Source organism: Apodemus sylvaticus, chromosome 21 (genome assembly GCF_947179515.1).
Source record: "Apodemus sylvaticus chromosome 21, mApoSyl1.1, whole genome shotgun sequence".
In the NCBI taxonomy this organism is placed as follows: domain Eukaryota; kingdom Metazoa; phylum Chordata; class Mammalia; order Rodentia; family Muridae; genus Apodemus; species Apodemus sylvaticus.
The window spans coordinates 58,307,740-58,327,277 of NC_067492.1; the positions used below are offsets into that span (position 1 = coordinate 58,307,740).

The window sequence follows — 19,538 nt, forward strand, 5'->3', positions numbered from 1 at the left end:
GGAAAATTTTACAGATATTATGTGTTATAGATAGTACCATACCATATAGATATGGTAGACATATTAACCATTTCTAATCTAATTAAAGTGGTAAATAGAATCATTTTCTGATAAAATTGAAGATTTTCATGGAAAATATTGATAAAATTAGAGAAATATATGGCAACAAGCATTAAAATTATAGAATTTGTTGGAAAACAATAATTGTAAAATAGTGAAAATACAAAATATCTTTTCTAATTGGCCAAGCATATAGGAAAAAATTCTAATAATTAGATTTGGATGGAAAATATTTCTTTTTTAAAATTATTTTTATTAGGTTTGTTCTTTATTTATATTTTAAATGGTTTGACAAAGCAAGTAGAAAAAACCTAATAATATTGAAGGTTGTGATGGAAAATATTTCTGTTACAAATGAAGAACTATAGAAAAATGTATTAAAATTGAAGATTTTCATGGAAAATAATATAGATAAAATGGTAGACAGAAAACGTTTCTAAACTATTTAAATAAATAGAAACTTTTTTCATAAAATGGAAGATTTACATATAATATATTTCTGATAAAATTAAAAAATACATACAAAAATAACTTAAATAGAAGATTTTCAAGGATAAAAATACAGATAAAATAGTAGATATATTAAGCATTTCTAAAATAATTGAAGTGGTCAATAGAAACTTTGCTTGATAAAATTGAAGAAATACATAGGAGAAAGTGCTAAAATTGAAGAATTTCCTGAAAAATAATAATGGTGAAATAGTAAACATAGAAAATATATCCATACTAATTGGCCAAGAACAAAGAAATATTTTCTAATAAAATAGTGGATATTGATGGAAAACATTTCTTACAAAATTGAAGAAGTATAGAAAAAAGTGTTAAAATTAAAGATTGTCATGGAAAATAATACAGATAAAATGGTAGACACATTACACATTTCCAAACTTAATGATGTAGTATGTAGAAACATTTTCTGATAAAACTGAAGATTTTAGTCTAACATATTTCTGATGAAATTGTAGTGATATGTAGACAAATGTCATAAAGTTGAATAATTTAATAGAAAATAACCATAGTAAATTGGTAAACATAGAAAATATGTCTTTAATAATTGACCAAATGCAGAGAAAATTTTGTGGTAAAATTGGAGATTTTGAGGAATAAGCTAATAAATTTGAAGAAATGTATAGAAAAATGTGTTAAAATAACAGCAATTGTTGGACAATACTAATGGTAAAAACTAAACATATCAAATTAATCTTTGCTAAATGACCAAGCACAAAGAATAATTTTCTGATAAAATTGAATGTTTTGAAGGAAAATATTTCTGATAAAATTGAAAAATTATAGAAAATTTGTTAAAATGAAGATTTTCATGGAAAAATACAGGTAAAATGATAAATATAGAAAACATTTCTTATTTTGTTTGTTTGTAATTTCCCTTTTAATTAATTTAGTAATTTTTTTATACAAAAATATCTTTTATTGCTATTTTCAATACAAATGCCTTTCACTTTCTTGGATATGTTTATTTTTTATTTTTATTTTTTTAAATTTTTTTTATTCGATATATTTTTTATTTACATTTCGAATGATTTCCCCTTTTCTAGCCCCCCACTCCCCGAAAGTCCCATAAGCCCCCTTCTCTCCCCCTGTCCTCCCACCCACCCCTTCCCACTTCCCCGTTCTGGTTTTGCCGAATACTGCTTCACTGAGTCTTTCCAGAACAAGGGGCCACTCCTCCTTTCTTGTACCTCAATTGATGTGTAGATTATGTTTTGGGTATTCCAGTTTTCTAGGTTAATATCCACTTATTAGTGAGTGCATACCATGATTCACCTTTTGAGTCTGGGTTACCTCACTTAGTATGATGTTCTCTAGCTCCATCCACTTGCCTAAAAATTTCATGAATTCATTGTTTCTAATGGCTGAATAGTACTCTATTGTGTAGATATACCACATTTTTTGCATCCACTCTTCTGTTGAGGGATACCTGGGTTCTTTCCAGCATCTGGCAATTATAAATAGGGCTGCTATGAACATAGTAGAGCATGTATCCTTATTACATGGTGGGGAATCCTTTGAGTATATGCCCAGGAGTGGTATAGCAGGATCTTCTGGAAGTGAGGTGCCCAGTTTTCGGAGGAATCGCTAGACTGATTTCCAGAGTGGTTGTACCAATTTGCAACCCCACCAGCAGTGAAGGAGTGTTTTTCTTTCTAATGAACCCACACACCTATGGCCACTTGATCCTCGACAAAGGGGCTGAAAACATCCAATGGAAAAAAGATAGCCTTTTCAACAAATGGTGCTGGTTCAACTGGAGGTCAGCATGCAGAAGAATGCGAATTGATCCATCCTTGTCTCCTTGTACTAAGCTCAAATCCAAATGGATTAAGGACCTCCACATAAAGCCAGACACTCTGAAGCTAATAGAAAAGAAACTGGGGAAGACCTTTGGGGACATCGGTACAGGGAGAAAGTTTCTGAACAGAACACCAATAGCGTATGCGCTAAGATCAAGAATTGACATATGGGACCTCAAAATTACAAAGATTCTGTACGGCAAAGGACACCATCAAAAGGACAAATCAGCAACCAACAAATTGGGAAAAGATCTTCACCAATCCTACATCAGATAGAGGGCTAATATCCAATATATATAAAGAACTCAAGAAGTTAGACTCCAGAAAACCAAATAACCCTATTTAAAAATGGGGAACAGAGTTAAACAAAGAATTGTCACCTGAAGAACTTCGGATGGCGGAGAAGCATCTTAAAAAATGCTCAACTTCATTAGTCATTAGGGAAATGCAAATCAAAACAACCCTGAGATTTCACCTTACACCAGTCAGAATGGCTAAGATTAAAAATTCAGGAAACAGAAAACATTTCTGAACTAATGAAAGAGATAAGTAGAAACATTTCCTGATAAAATTGAATATATACTTCAAATATATGGCTGAAAAAATTATGAAGTATATAAAAAATGTGTTAATATTGAATGTTTTCATGGAAATGTTACTTAAAAATAGAAGAAATGTATAAGAAATAGAGTTAAAATTGAACTTGGTGGAAAATAATAATGGTAAAATAGTAAACATATAAAATACACCTTTACTAATTGACCAAGCACATAAAATATATTCTAGTAAAATAAAAGGTTTTGATGGAAAATATTTCTGATAAAATTGAAGAAGTATAGAAAAAAGTGTTAAAATTGAAGACATATGGTTAAAATTATAGACATATTAATATGTCTAAACTAATTGAATTGGTAAATAGAAGTATTTTATGATAAATTTGAAGATTTACATGGTATTTCTGAACTGGAGAAATATATAGAAATATATAATAAATATGAAGAATTTGATGGAAGATAATATTTTCAAAAGTGTAAACAAAGAAAATATTTCTGTAGTAATTGGCCAATCACATAGAAAATATTTCCATTATAATTGAAGATTTTGATGCAAAATATTTCTGATAAAATAGAACACATATATAGAAAGTGTTCAAATTGAAGATTTCCATGAATCTTCAATCCATGGTAGACATAGAAAGGAATTCTACACTTCTTAAAGAGTTAATTAGAAATATAGTCTGATAAAATTGAATATTTTCAAGGAAAATATTATTGATAAGATGGAGGAAATATATAGAAATATTGTTTAAATTGACAATTTTGGAAAACAATAGTGGCAAAATAGGAAACAAAATGTATCTTTACTAATTGACCAAGTACATAGAAAAATTTCTGATAACTTGGAAGGATTTGATGAAAAATATGCCTGATAAAATTGAAGAAATATAAAAAATATATATAAAATAGAAAATTTTCATGGACAACATTTCTAAACAAATTGAAGTGGGAAATAGAAATATTTTATGACAAAGTTGAAGCTTTACATAGACTATATTTCCGAAAAACTGAAGAAAGGTAAAGAAAAATAATGTAAATTTGAATAATTTATTGTAAAATAATAATGGTAAAATGGTTAACATAGAAAATATTTGTTTACTAATTGACGAAGCACATAAAAATTTTATGAAAAAATTGGAGATTACATGCAAAATATTTCTGAGAAAGTTGAACAAATATATAGAAAAATGTTAAAATTGAAGAATTTGTTGGAAAATAATAATGGTAAAACAGTAAAAATACAAAATAAATTTATTTATTTAGTTTAGAAATATGTCCTAAATCTACCATTTTATCTTTATTATTTTTCCAAGATTATCTTCAGTTTTGACACTTTTTCTATTTAAAGAACACTATCATCTTTACAAGGTTTAATTGTAGTCATTTTCCTATATTTCTTGCTATCCCGGGCTTGCTGTATTGGTGTAGGCCTTCTTTGGAGGTATTATGTATTATGTATCCATGTCTTTTGCTGATTGTGTTGTTTCAAGGGTTTCCTGAAAATGTTGGTCCATAAAAATTCCTATTGTAGTGGGTATTGGGAGGGCATGCACCTTATTGATCCTGGTGTGGCCGTCATCTGATGGGTATCCTTAGTATATCTTTTTCCAGACCTCCAGTTCTTTATGTTTCAGATGAAGGTATGTGGAGAGGTGGCAGGAGAAGGCAGGTCTTCCTGGGATATCAGGCTGCTGAGTGAAACTTGGCTTGGTGCAGAGGGCTCAGAGATCAGGCATCTGTTTTCCAAGGACATGAATGATTTCCCTGTGGAAAACAACATGGACTCTCAGCTCTCAATCTTGGCAAAATCAAATTCAAGCTCATTGAAGGACGTTTATATTTGAACTGTATTCTGCCTGTAATGAGTGTAGTATGGATCCAAGTCCAATCCGCATATGCACCAAATTACTTCCAAAAGACTGCCACAGACCAAGAAAGAATTTCCATAGGGGTCACAATGGAGTGAAGAGTCAGCCTCAACACACATTCCCAATTCATTTGACCTGATACTACCACACAATATACAACAAGGATAGAATATCACAGTATCAATCTTCCCAGTATACAGGTCTGCAGAAGTACTGAAAAATATTCAAATTGTCAAAGCATAATTCAACAAAAGTATGAAGACAATTTTTTTCATATTATTTAAGATAGTGCAATAAACTCCACAGCCAGATTTTATTTTAAGCCAGTGACTTAGCAACCATTCCAAAAATGGAGATAAAGAATCTATTTAAATCAGTGTGAATATTATGGGCCAAAAATAATGTAGTTCAAACAAATATAAATCAAATGTAATGCTCCATCGGTGGCACTGATTGGAATCTAACCAAGTTACATAAATTGGCATAATAGAAATACATTTGTGTTGTTGCAATATAATGAAACACAGAACTGTTTCAAAACAAATACCAACTAGACATGAATGAAAAATATATGGTACATAATCACATTAGCAATACAATTGTTTCTCAGAAATGCCATGTGGAATCTTTCATGTCCTTTAGAAAAAAATGTATGAAATTGTTCTCAAATTCTTAATGAGGTGTGAACAAACATCAACAGAGAAATGTTTCATCAAATGGCACTGACTGCCAGGGACTGATTATCAGGCAAGAGATCAGCATAATAACTCAGTGAATGTCTGCACAGGTACTGATATTGGACAGGACGGGTGTCGAATCTTTATAATCCAGGCATTTTGGATTTAGCCTAATGGCATGTTCTGCAGATGACAGGAGTCACAGGAAGTTTGGAGATATTTTGTAACCATGACTAGCATACAATAGCATATGAACAACAGAGAGAATGTTCAACTCCTGGCTCAGTGTGTCCTGTGAGACTGCACTTCCCTACACTAGACAGTGGAAGACACAATGTCCCATGATTCTTCCCAGAGTGTGAATGAGACGGAACTTTTATAACCTTCTAAACTCTGGTCTATGGAAGCTGGGGGCGGGGCAGGGGCTGAGAGTGACAGGTGGGGGCGTGGCTCCCAGAGCTGCTATGGGGCGGGGCGAGGTGAGAGTGACAGGAAGGTTCAGGTGTGGCCTGAGTCAGCCTGTGGCCCTGTGCAGATGCCCTGAGCCTGCTCCATCTCTGACACTGCAGTCCCCTGCCTTTCCCCTCACCCCGTAACCCCACTACCTTTCCCTCCTACCAGGACATCGATACCCTGCCCCCACAGGTTCACGCCCACAGGGAGGAGCCCCAGCTGATGGCCACGCCCCCGACCACAGCATCCCTGCATCTATTTCCCCTGGGAGCTCAGCTCTGCTGAGGTGGGCGGGGCCCAGGGCCAGAGGGCGGGGCGTCGCCGGGTGAGGGCAGGCCAAGGCATGAATACTGAACAAGCTCACTGCCCTGTTTGTCTGTCTGTCACCGGCCCCGCCCCCTCCCATGGCCCCGCCCCCAGCCCTCTATAGAAGGAGGCCCTGGGGTTCTACCCTGCGCCCACAGCAGGAGACAGGCAGGCAGACAGGCAGGCGATGGGCAGGCAGGAGAGCCATCCTACAGTGATGACGTCACAGCCCCGCCCCCAAGGCCCTGATTCACCAGAAAGTTCCCGCAGTTGCTGACAGCACAGGGAGAAGCCGCTCTTGCAGGAGGACTTCCTGCCCTTCCTGCGGGTGGGGAAATTCATCCTTGCTGTGCAGCTTGAATGATTCTCCGTGTCCTGCTCTGATCTCTGCTGTTGTGTGCTGTGAGGGGACCTCAGGGAAGCTCTGAAATCGCGACATGGTGAGCACAGGATCACTGCCCACAATGGGTAGGGACAGATGGCTGAGCAGTGGGTGTTGGAGTGGGGGTTCTCTCTGTGGCTGGATGGGAAACATCAGCCAGATGTGAACACCTGTGAGGTCTCTTGTGTGGCTCCTCACTTGACAAATCAATCAGTGGCCTCTGAGTGACCTCACTATCCTGACTGATTGTGAATCTGCCCAAAACATTCAGACCAGTGGCTTTCTTGTAGGAACATGTGTGGTTTCTCTGACTCTGCAGCACGTGTCCAAACCCTTTTGTGTTTTATAACATTCATTAAAAAGACAGGTGTAAATCTAGTAGCTCTGCTTGCATATGTGACTTGTTTTTTTCTCTAGTTTGTTATTTTTTTTCTATTGTAGCTTGTTTATTGTTTTACTTTAGAAGTTCAGTGTTTTTATTAGTATGTGGCAAAGGGACTATTTCCCAAAGTATTTTGTATTTTGGATGCTTCTTTTAAATTAACAGGCACCTTCTTTAGTTTGGGAATGTTTTCATTTAGTGTTAATTGGAAATATTTTCTTGTCCTTTTTACTGATTGATTGCCATCACCCCACCCTCATCCTCACCCTTGCCCTCTTTTTCTTCTTGTTTTCTTGTTGTTTTTGCTGTTGTTGTTGTTGTTCTTCTTCTTCTTCTTCCTCCTCCTCCTCCTCCTCTACTTCTTCCTCCTCCTCCTCTTACTTCCTCCTCTCCCTTCCTCTCCTTCTCCTTTTTATTTTTTTTTCTCTTCCTCCAATCATTTGTGGTTTTGCCTTATCATATGTTGCAGAACTTTTGGCTATTTAGTGCCTGGAAAGTTTTAGAATTCAATTTTTGTTTTTACCAATTTATCGCTTTTTTTGTGATTCATATTTTGGTTGTTGTTGTTGTTGTTGTTGTTTTGGATTTGTTGGCTTCTTTTCTTTCAAGATAGGGTTTCTCTGTATAGCCCTGGCTGTCCTGGAACTCACTCTGTAGACCAGGCTGGACTCTAACTCAGCAATCTACTTGCCTCTGCCTCCCAGAGTGCTGGAATTACAGATGTGCACCACCACTGCCTGCTTGCTATTCATTTTTAATTCTTGTGATTCTCTCTTCCATTTGTTGTTCTTTGGATGATCCTTGCCTCAATATTTGTCAGTGGACAGGCATTTTCAATGTCCTGCTCTTAGTGACTTAGGAAATGCTTAAGCCATTAGCTACCTCAATCAACTGCTGCTGTTTCCCGTTTGTGCGTTATATACCTGTAAAACCTTCTATATTTGTACTCTGTCTCTATTTTCTGCACATGCACTCTCTCTATTCTCTTTCTCTTCCTTCATTGCTCGTTCCCTGCTCCCCATCTCTCTGCCTGACTTCAGGTTTTCTTGTGTACCTCTATCCCATCCTCAGGTTCTCATTCCTCTCCCTTCCCCATAGAATCTTTTTTGCATTCGATCTCTTGCATGTTTTAGTTTCTCAGGACCTGCTGTGAAATCATAGCTTGGCTTTCTTGGTGAAATATTTTCCTGGCTGTTATTCATTATATTCCTATGTTCGTGTCTAGCCATCTGGGTTTGTGGTGATAACGGGCCTAGGAATTCGTTTCTGGGTTTGTCTTTTTTGGGTGTGAGCTTTATTCCTGGTTTAGAGTTTGCCCTCTGGATTTTCATAGGATGTTGTTTAAATGTCTCTTTACTGACCTGTTTGAGGGTGTGCTCAAAAGGGAATGCAGGCTAATTTTGAGAGCTAGGAGAGGAGGTGGGCAGGAAGAGATCATCTGAGCAATCCACAAGGACACATAGGAGAGAAGTGAAGCTGCCAACATTTCAACATTTCAGAGCTACAGTTATCTGGAGATGCCTCAGTTGAGGGTGTGCCTTCATCAGAATTTCTAGTTGCTATGTCTGTGAGACAGTGTGGATGAATGATATGGGAAGGCTCTTCCACTGAGGGTGACAATATTCATAAGCAAGTGGGCCTGGGCTGGATGAGAGAGCTAACTGAGCATGGGACACTGACCAAGGAGGACAGCAAGCCAGGAGACAATATTTGTCCATGCTTTTATCTTCAGTTTCTAGCTTCAGTTTCTACTCTAAGCTCCCAAAGTGATGAATTGTGCTCTGACACAACCTTTCACAACAACAGTTCATTAAAAGAGATGCTTCTGCTCAAAAGATTCCATCACAGCAGCAGAGTAGCAAGCTAGAACAACAACAATAACAAAAACAAATGGTATCGATAGTTGGTTTTGCGGCTGGACAGAATTTATTCTTTTTGGCAGGAATGTGGAATATATTAGGAATTGAGATGATGAAAGTCATAGAAAGCTGTCCATTGAGCTTAATCAGTTGTTCTCATAGGACTTGCAAGATTGGAGTGTTGACAGTATGCAGCCAGAGGAAACTGAGATCATAGCATTTTAGAAGAAAAAAGAAACAGTGTGAATTTTACCGAGAGGACATTTGTGTGATATTTTGGCCAAAAATCTTTTCTCCTTGTCTTACACCTGAAATATAGAGTTGGGTATATTTTAAAAATAATGGGCTGATTTCTAAATTTTCATTCTATTTATATGTATTTGTTTACTTTCCCCACTTATTTATTTATTATTTATTTATTTAATTTACATTCTACTTTCTCCCAACTCTCCATCCCCCTTGTACAGTCCATCATCCCTGACTCCTTTTATCTCTCAAAGAAGCACAGGGACCACTGTAGTATCAAAAAAAAATGGCATTTCAAGTCTCTGCATGGCTAAGCATATCTCTTTTACTCAACTTAGACAAGGCAGCCAAGTAAGAAGAACCTTGTTCTGGCTGTTTTTTTTTTTCCCCCCGTGTCAGCTTGACACAGGCTGGAGTTATCATAGAGAAAGGAGCTCTACAGTTGGGGAAGTGCTTCCATGAGAAACAGCTTTGGATATTTTCTAAATTAGTGATCAAGGGGAGAGGGCCCCTGTGAGTGGTGCCATCCCTGGACTGGTATTCTTCGGTTATATAAGAGTATATAAGAGCAGTCTGAGCAAGCCAGGGGAAGCAAGCCAGTAAGGAACATCCCTCCATGGCCTCCGCATCAGCTCCTGCTTCCTGACCTGCTTGAGTTCCAGTCCTGACTTCCTTTAGTGATGAACATCAATGTGGAAATGTAAGCTGAATAAACCCTTTCCTCCCCAACTTGCTTTTTGTTTAAGATATTTGTGCAGGAATAGAACCTTGACTAAGACATGGGGTAATGAAAATGAGTCGCAGTTGAGTTTTGCCAGTATGAGAGGCCGGGAAAGGTCAGTGGAGAGGTGAAGACAACACAGGGGCAGTTGAAGAATCAGGACTGACCAGACTTTGAAATGAAACTGGGTCTTGCAAAGTTTGGTGTGTGTGTGTGTGTGTGTGTGTGTGTGTGTGTGTGTGTGTTTTGCGGGGACATGCTAATCCTGATCTGGTTACCCATTTTTTTTCTATTACCTCATCGTGGAGTTTCACAATTCTTTTCTTCTGAGTGTATTCTTCCTTTCCATCCCCTAATTGCTTTTGGAGAAACTTGGAAACACAGTTTTGCCATTGGGAAGGCAGTGGTGAAACTTATCGGATCGTTGAAGAGCTTCGTTTCTTTAAAAAAAAAAATACAAAACAAAACAAAACTAGAATTGCCCATCTGTAGAGTCTGGAATTCAAAACAGTGAAAAAAAAGTCTATCAGGACTTTATCACCATTACTATTATTATCTTGAATTTTCAAGACCTTTTTCTTTCTTTCTTTATTTTTCTGTGTAGACCTGGCTGTTCTGGAACTTGCTCTTTAGGCCAGGCTGGCCTCGAACTCACAAGGGATCTGCCTGTCTCTGCCCCACAAGTGCTGGGAATAAAGGTGTGCACCACCACTGCTTGGCTGTCCAGGTTCTTTTGAAATATGTGAGGACGTAGACTAACAGTGAGAGCCACCTTAGACCTGAGACCGCATGGCAACTGCTAAGTGCAAAACCTGTTCATGCTGTCCTATTGTTTAGTTGAAGAAATAGGTATACCAGACTGGATTAGAAGCATGGTAACTTCAGTAGCCAAGCCATTAGCTCAGTTGTGGAACATTTGGCCCATATTTTTTTGACTCTGTTTTGAAGTTATCACTGTAAAGCTGTAAGGCTGGCCAGTGTTATTTAATATTCCTTCTGAGAAAGGAATCCAACGCCTGAGTCCAGAGGTTGCTGCGTTGAAGTAACTTGGTGTAATTTCTAATTGTTGCCTGCAAATTTGTTCCTAAACTGAAGTTCTTTGAGTAGCACCCATGTAGTGTGGATGCTTATTAACTTGAGTGTTTTGAGACAGGATCCTGCTGTGTAGTCTAAGGCTGCCCTAGAACTCACTATGTCTTCTAGGTTGGCTGGAGCTCACTGCAGTCTCCTGGTTGACAAGTGCCCAGTGATGTGTGTGTGGTGGTGGCAGTGTATGCGTGCCTCACCTGTCTAGGCTGATGCTTTTAAAGATGCTCTTCAGAGCCTGGGGAGGGATGAGGTGTGTTCTGACCTCAGAGTAGGTAATATATTGATCAACAAGTACTAACTAATAACAAGGTCGTTTTACGGCCATTCTTTAATAAACTTAAGAATATCTTTAGGAGCAATTTGTTGGTGAGCTTGGGAAAAATGATGTTGCAAGTCATAGTTACTCTTCTGTTGTATGTGAACTGGGCCCCATAATAATGTAAAGAACGTTCTCATCTGGGAATTCTAGGTTCATGGATAATTCACTTTCCACTTTCATTGGGGGCAAGAAAGAAGATTTTGCTATTATGAAAACAAGGACTAGGAAGGCAGATGAGAGAAAATATAGAAGCTGTTTTCACAAAGCACAACAAACAAATTCTTTGACTTAATCCTGAGACTGACCCTAACCCTGACATTTCTTCTTTGTCTAATAGAGATACTATTGATTCAGTGGGAGTGGGACCATCAAGAATAATGGTGGCCAACTTTATCCTAAACCTGAGACTAAGCCTGAGAGTTATCCTAAATCTCTAATTCTATCTTAACCTCTTAATTTCTTAAACATCCTAACCCTAACAACCCTTGTACCTTAACCCTAACCCTAACCCTCTAATCCGCAACCATAACTAAACCTGGTTACTCTGGTGGGTGTTTCTTAATTATATCTTTTAAATTGAGAAACCCTTTCTTGCTCTTGATCTTCAGAGATGTTCAGATCCACCTTTGATCGAGGATATAGATGCTTTTTCAACCTATATATGGAAAGTTCATTTTTGTATTTTGTATTTGTACTACTTTATTTTACAAAACAAAGGTGATTAGTTTGATTTTTTTTATTTTAAAACTCTCATAGGAAGTAATTATTTCTTAAGTATTCTCTTTAAGATCCTGCAATATGAAATTAACCACTCCTTGATTTATTTATGCTGGTGTCTGGGCAGCTGCTTTTGTGGTGATTATTGGTCTAGGTAAGGTTTCTCAGTTTTTCTTGTTTGTGTGGATGCTTATTCCTGTTTACATTTTACACCCACTGAGGGTGACAATAATCATAAGCACGTGGGCCTGGGCTGGATGAGAAAGCTCAGCCATCTATTCAGCCCCTTAGACTTCCTTCTTGTTTAGCTTCTTCAGGTCTAGATTTTCATAGTGTTGGCAGAGTGTGGCCTCTTTTATTGACCTTTTTGTAATGTTCAAGAGAGATTGCTGGTTAATGTTGAAAGCTAGGAGAGGAGGTGGGCAGGAAGAGATAATCTTGTCAATCCACAAGGACACATAGTCAGGAGAGAGGTGAAGCTGCCAACATTTCAACATTTCAGAGCTACAGTCATCTGAAGGAGCCTCAGTTGAGGGTGTGCTCTCATCAGAATGGCTGGTTGCTATGTCTGTGTGAGACAGTGTACATGATTGATGTGGGAAGTGTCTTCCACTGAGGGTGACAATATTCATAAGCAAGTGGGCCTAGGCTGGATGAGAAAGCTCAGCCATCTATTCAGCCCCTTAGACTTCCTTCTTCTTTAGCTTCTTCAGGTCCAAGAAATATCATGCATATATCCTGTACTTTATGGTTATTATCCATTTGTAAGTGAGTACAAACATGCATGTCCTTTTGGGTCTGGGATAGTTCACTTAGGATGATAGTATCTAGTTGTATCCATTTGCCTGCAAGATTCATATTGTTCTTGTTTTTACTAGCTGAACAGTATTCCATTTTGTATATGAACCACATATTCTGTATCCAAATTTTGGTTGGCGGCCTTATTGATTTTTTTTCAGTTTCCAGCTGTTATAAGTAAAACAGATATGAACTTAGTGGAACACATGCTCTAGTGGGTAGATGTCCTAAGAACATATCCTAAGTGTAACATGTCCTCCTACTAAATCTTAAATTCATGGAAGGAATAGGCAATGTGTTTCCTAGTCCCAAGAAGGAACTTTAAATAAAACCTGCTGCAAATATGGACCAAGTGAGGCAGAGTCCATCACCTTAAAAGCCAAACTTAAGAGGATCTTTTATATGGCGTGGCTTCTGAAAACTGATAGATGATAAATTCGAGTTCCTGGATTCTTCCTGTATGGTTTCAATTTGGCCTGAATCCAGCCATCTTTTGGCAGACTCAGAGCAATGGGAAGACTCCATGAGAGTTCATTGCAGTGAAATTATGAGGATGATTCTTGAGTTGCATTTTGCGACCACAGCTTGTTGAGATAACTAAGGCATCGTTAAATCAGCCATGGAGAGATGTATACAAGGAGAGGATTTACCCAAACTGTTACAAGAGGTGACCTTCAAGATTTGGCCTTGTGTGTCAGAAGAGACTTTAGATGTTTGAACATCTGCCAGGTAAATACAGATGTTCTGTGAATTTATAATTCTTTGTAGGAACTTTCATAAAGAACTTTAAGTTCAGTATCATTTTTTCCCATGGTTGTTATTTGTTGTTATTGAGGGTCTTAAAATATACATTTTAGTCTCCTAGAACACATTACAAAAGCCATGCCAGTGTCTAGGTAAATGACATACACCTGCCTGTGCCTCTGTGATTAAAGACATGAGAAAATATACCCAGCTTGCCCATCATGTTTGTAGTTAGTAATTGTTCATACAATTTTTCAGATGTGTGCTCAGTATTGTGGATCTGTTTCTTCTGCATCTCCCTCTCAATTCGCATTTCTCTGGCAAAGCTGTATCCTATTAAAAGTGTTCAAAAGTGACAGAGGCGTATCTTATAATTAAAGCTCCTTCTAAAATGACACAGTAATTATAAATTCTGAGTCAGAAAATAAGCAGAACAAGCATGAGAATTATGTGAGTATATATTTGAGAAAGCGTATATTTGTTTTCCAGTGATGTTAGTATCATGCTTAGTGTTGTACATGTATGGGATATTTAGGATGCAGTGACTTTTAATGATGTGCATGTGAAATTCACTGAGGAAGAATGGAATTTGCTGTATCCTTCCCAGAAGAGTCTCTACAAAAATGTGATGTTGGAAACCTACCTGAACCTCAAAGCTATAGGTAAGACTGTTATTTTTTTTTTCTGAAGGAAACAAATGTTTCTTGGTTATTGATGATCTTCTATTATTTTAATTGTATGAAAATTGAGCTGAATAATTCTGTTTCACTAAATTTTCACTTTAACTATCACGGTGCAGTTAAAATTCACAGTACCTTTAATTTTGCCTATTTTCCAATACTATATCATTCATTTTCTGTTATTGTGTTTTAGGCTATAATTGCGAAGAGCATCATCTCGAAGAACATTGTCAAAATAATAGAAGTCATGAAAGGTAATTTTCATGTGCAAGCTGTTCCAAATTTGTCTCTGAGGAAATTTTAATATCTTATGGAATCTCCAGCAAAAAGCAAGAGTGTAAAAAACGCAGTCCTTTAAGTGTATATATGATTATAATATTCTTACAAAACCATATACCTCAAGATCCAATATCTGGTTTGTGTATCCATTTGATGAGTAGCTCCATTAGACCTGTGCTGTGGATCTGCCAATCTGTATAGTCTCATAGTATTTAGAAATTGCACATTGAATAGTGATAAATTTATATCCAAAACATTCTAATAAGCAAATAGTCCATAGAAAATTTGGTGATACTACTATTCTTGTAGTAATATGGTTCAGTTTGGTGAGAGGGCATTTTATGAGTATCAAGAATATTGTTGTAGAGAAACATTAGTCCATATTGCACATGTTATGAGAAACAAAAATTCAAACAGTGTGAATGCAATACATAAACCTTTCATTTATCATTCTTTTTATTAGGTATATCATGTGTCACAATGGATAATAATCATGTGAACATTGGGATATGGAAGGAAGAAGCATAAAATTTTTGTTCTAAAACAAGAAGATATGTAGTATTCTGCCTTTGGAAGAAATTAGGAATATGAAAGACATTTGTAATTAGTTGTTTTTTTAGCTTTACAGGGAATATCCCAAAACTCATAGTATAAAAAAAATCTTTATGGGTACTAGGAATTTGGAAATTCTTCTGTGTGTCCTGGTTCCCAGTCACATGTGTTGTAATTCACACTAGAGAAAAAATATGAATACAATCAGTGTTATACAGATCAGAGTTTTTCTAACTTTATTCAGATAGCTAAAATACATCATATAAAAAGAGGGTATTATAAATATGAGCCATGTAATAACCATCACAGGTGTCTTGAACAACTCATGATGAGGGAGAAAAACATGAACATATAAAGTGCTAAAACCTTAAGATCTGATGCTTCTTTACCATTAGACAAATTGTAAACATAATTCATATTAATTACATGATTGATCAGAGTAATGAATGTGGTAAAGTTTTCACATGTGCTAATTATCATTGCAGGCATGTAAGAAGATATACTAGAGTGAAACCCTGTGAGTGTAATATATGTGGTAAAACCTTTAGAAGATCAAGTCATCTCCAATATCATAAAACAGCACATACAGGAGAGAAACCTTATGAATGCAATCAATGTGGTAAAGCCTTTACACAGCGCAGTAATTTTCAATATCATAAAAGAACACATACTGGAGAGAATCCTTATGTATGCAATCAATGTGGGAAAGCCTTTGCATGTCACAGTACTTTGCAATATCATAAAGTAACACATACTGGAGAGAAACCTTATGAAAGTAATCAATGTGGTAAAGCCTTTGCAAGACCCAGTCATCTCCAAAGACATAAAATGACACATACAGGAGAGAAACCTTATGAATGCGATCAATGTGGTAAAGCCTTTGCATGGCACAGTTATCTCCAAATTCATAAAAGAACACATACTGGAGAGAAACCTTATGAATGTAATCAATGTGATAAAGCCTTTGCAACACCCATTTATCTCCAAAGACATAAAATGACACATACTGGAGAGAAACCTCATGAATGTAATCAATGTGGTAAAGCATTTGCACAGCACAGTGCTCTCCAAAGACATAAACGAACACATACTGGAGAGAAACCTTATGAGTGCCATCAATGTGGTAAAGCCTTTGCACAGTGCAGTACTCTCCAATATCATAAAAGAACACATACTGGAGAGAAACCTTATGAATGTAATCACTGTGGTAAAGCCTTTGCAACACCCATTTATCTCCAAAGACATAAAATGACACATACTGGAGAGAAACCTTATGAATGTAATCAATGTGGTAAAGCCTTTGCATGTCACAGTGATCTCCAAAGACATAAAAGAACACATACTGGAGAGAAACCTTATGAATGTAATCAATGTGGTAAAGCCTTTGCACAGCACAGTGTTCTCCAAAGACATAAAAGAACACATACTGGAGAGAAACCTTATGAATGTAATCAATGTGGTAAAGCCTTTGCACAATGTAGTTCTCTCCAATATCATAAAAGAACACATACTGGAGAGAAACCTTATGAATGTAATCAATGTGGTAAAGCCTTTGCACAGTACAGTGATCTCCAAAGACATAAAAGAACACATACTGGAGAGAAACCTTATGAATGTAATCAATGTGGTAAAGCCTTTGCACAGGACAGGTATCTCCAAATACATAAAAGAACACATACTGGAGAGAAACCTTATGAATGTAATCAATGTGGTAAAGCCTTTGCAAGACCCAGTCATCTCCAGTATCATAAAAGAACACACACCGGACAGAAAACTTATTAATGTAATCAATATGGTACAGTGTTTTCACCAGGGATAAGTCTCCAAATTCTGTGTGCTGGAGAGAAACATAATGAAAATGATCATGAATTAAGTGGGAATTAGGAGGGTATCATAGGAGGATATGATAGATATGGGTGCTTGGGATTATTTCCATTCTGGAGATTTTTTTTTATGCTTTTGCAAAGAAGTTTGCTGCCCTCGTCTGAAGAGTTTCCTTGAGGTTAAGGTAAAGATGTTTACATTAATTGTATTGACAAAGTAAGTCACGAAGATCACTGCATAGAATTTGGCATGAAATTTTTTAACAAACATAGAAACTAAGAAAGGAAAAATAAAAAAAGAAAGGTTCAAATACAAGGCATCATCAGGAAGTCGAATGACGTTTAATCTTGTGATCAAGGATATTCAATGGCATTAAAGTAATGGTTACATTAGGACAAGATTACATTCACCTAAACATATGGATTTGCAGTTGTATGAAAGTGAACTGTATCATGTTAGGAATTACTATTACCTGGTTATTGTTTTGATGTAGACATATGAACATACAAGTATGTGTCAAATTGCCAAGGGATATATTTGGATTCTGGCTTCTGATTTTAAAATGTAAACAGAAAATCTTAGTTCCAAGCATGGTGTTACATGCTTTTTAACCCACCATTCACAAGACAGAGTCATGCAGATCTTTGAGATCAAGGTAGATCTCTAAGCAAGTTCCAGGAAAGCCAAGATTAGGCAGTGATATATTTGAAATATTGAAAGCTGCTGATAAAGTAACAGAAGGAGCTGTGTTACAGCCCCAGTAAGCAGCAGAACTCAGCAGCTCGGTCTTAAATGGTAATAATACTGAGACAATTGATGCTGGCTAGCTAGTAATTAGAGGTGATGAAGAAGAAATCAACATCACTGTGGTAAAAACTGACTAGTATTTTATGAGTGACAAAAAGGTGTGTTCTAGAGCTCACCAAGGTTGCACCTCATGGTGCAGCTTGGCTTGGTTATGTGTAAGAATAACCCAGGTGGTACTGACTTTGAATTCATGAAGTTGTCATGCAGAACAGCCGAGGCTTGGCACCATTGAGCAAACATACAGGAGGCTATGGGTCAAGACTTGTTCTAGCAGAAGAACCCAGTATCTTGAAGATGGAAGTACCATGGTATGAACAGCAAGAACAACAGGAGCAGGAGAACGGAGTCAACCAGAGCTTAAAATGATACAGAGGGAAGAGCTGGAAAAGTGACCCAATCTCTTTGGAGGAGCAGAGAAGATCATGTGTGGATCCAGGACATTGAAACAAGAAGCTGTGAAATTGAAGTTATCTTAGAGACCCCAAGTTGTTGAGATGTTAGAACTATATGATACCTGCTCAAGAATTGAATAAAACCAGTCAAGGAGAACAAATTGTGCTTCGGTGAACAAAGCAGAAAGGAGTTCGAGATCTGAAGAACACTTTGACATCAGACATGGAGATGCAGAGTTTGGAGATTGTTCTGCTGGCTTTGGTCTTCTTTAGGTCCAGTATTTCCTCATGATTACCTTTACGATTAATAAAGTATATCCTGTGAATTTCAAGATATATGATGTGCTTTATTGTTTCCAAAAATAGAGCGGATTACTGTTGCATGATACGATTAATCACAGAAGAGTCTTTGACGTTTGGGCTTTTAACATTTTTGAGACTTTGATGGATGCTGCTGCCTTTTGACATTGGAGATCAAGTGTTTTGCAATATGCTTTCTTTAAGTATGATTGCCATACACTCTTGTGTTTGAACAATCATATGGTGCCAGAAAGTGGAATGTGGTAGTTATGACTTACGTGGAGGAGGGAGTGCCACTAATGGCACGGGTGTTTTTTGGAGAAAGTTTAACAGTGTAGGGGTGGGCTTTGGGGATCCTCCCAGTGCTGAAGAAACTCTCCTTTTAGCACCCTGGAAGATGTCTCTTCCTAACTTTCTTTGGATCAAGATGCAGAACTCTCATATGCTTCTCCAGCATTATATTTGCCTGTATGCGTACCATGTTTCCTCCTATGAGGAAAATTTTCTAAACTTCTGAAATTGAAAGACAGCCCCAATTAAATGTTTGCTTTTATAAACGATGCATTGATCATTTCATCTATTCTTAGTAATTAAACTCTAATTTAGAAATAAAGTGAGTGAATTTAGGTTGGTGAAGCTTCTGCACAATTCTACAATCTTCATCATGTAAGAATTCGTACTGCCGATAATCCTTGTGAAAATATTTGGTATGGTGAAGGCTTTGCAAAAATCTGTAGTCTTTATCATTATGAAATTATGCATGCTGGAGAGAAATTATATGAAATACAGCAATGTGGTATAGCATTTATGTTGTGTGTCCCCTGAAATCCATCACAGCTCAACCATCAGAAGAATGGAAATGATATTAAATTATTGTAATCAAGTCAGTACTGATAAATCTGGGTGAGAAAAATACACTCCCATGCTTATCTGAATTATTCTACTCCTATCTACACAGAGTCTGAAAGTTATATAGCTTCGATTCTTGAAATCCACAAATACCAGTGACAAGTTATATCTACATTTTCCCCTCAATCACTACATTTTTCTATTCTTAATGTATTTCAACTAATACAGAATATAGATGTTAAGTTCTTGCCTATCATAGCCATATGTTCTTTTGTGGATAGGGACAGGCATTATATTTTGAGGAATAAAACAGGAGTAATGAAAATTACAGTTATGAATAGTTATTAGGTTTTGGGGAACAGAACATG

General features: G+C 36.9%; 1 long non-coding RNA gene and 1 pseudogene across 1 annotated transcript; both read left to right on the forward strand.

Annotated features, from left to right (window-relative positions):
* LOC127671603 (zinc finger protein 431-like) overlaps positions 1 to 18,338 on the forward strand; it is a 91,634-nt pseudogene extending 73,296 nt beyond the window's left edge.
* Positions 6,525 to 14,421, forward strand: LOC127671681 (uncharacterized). The gene is made up of 3 exons (XR_007974778.1): positions 6,525 to 6,670; positions 14,023 to 14,149; positions 14,361 to 14,421. It is a non-coding gene; the product is annotated as an uncharacterized LOC127671681 (long non-coding RNA).
* Positions 18,339 to 19,538: the final 1,200 nt, after the last annotated feature.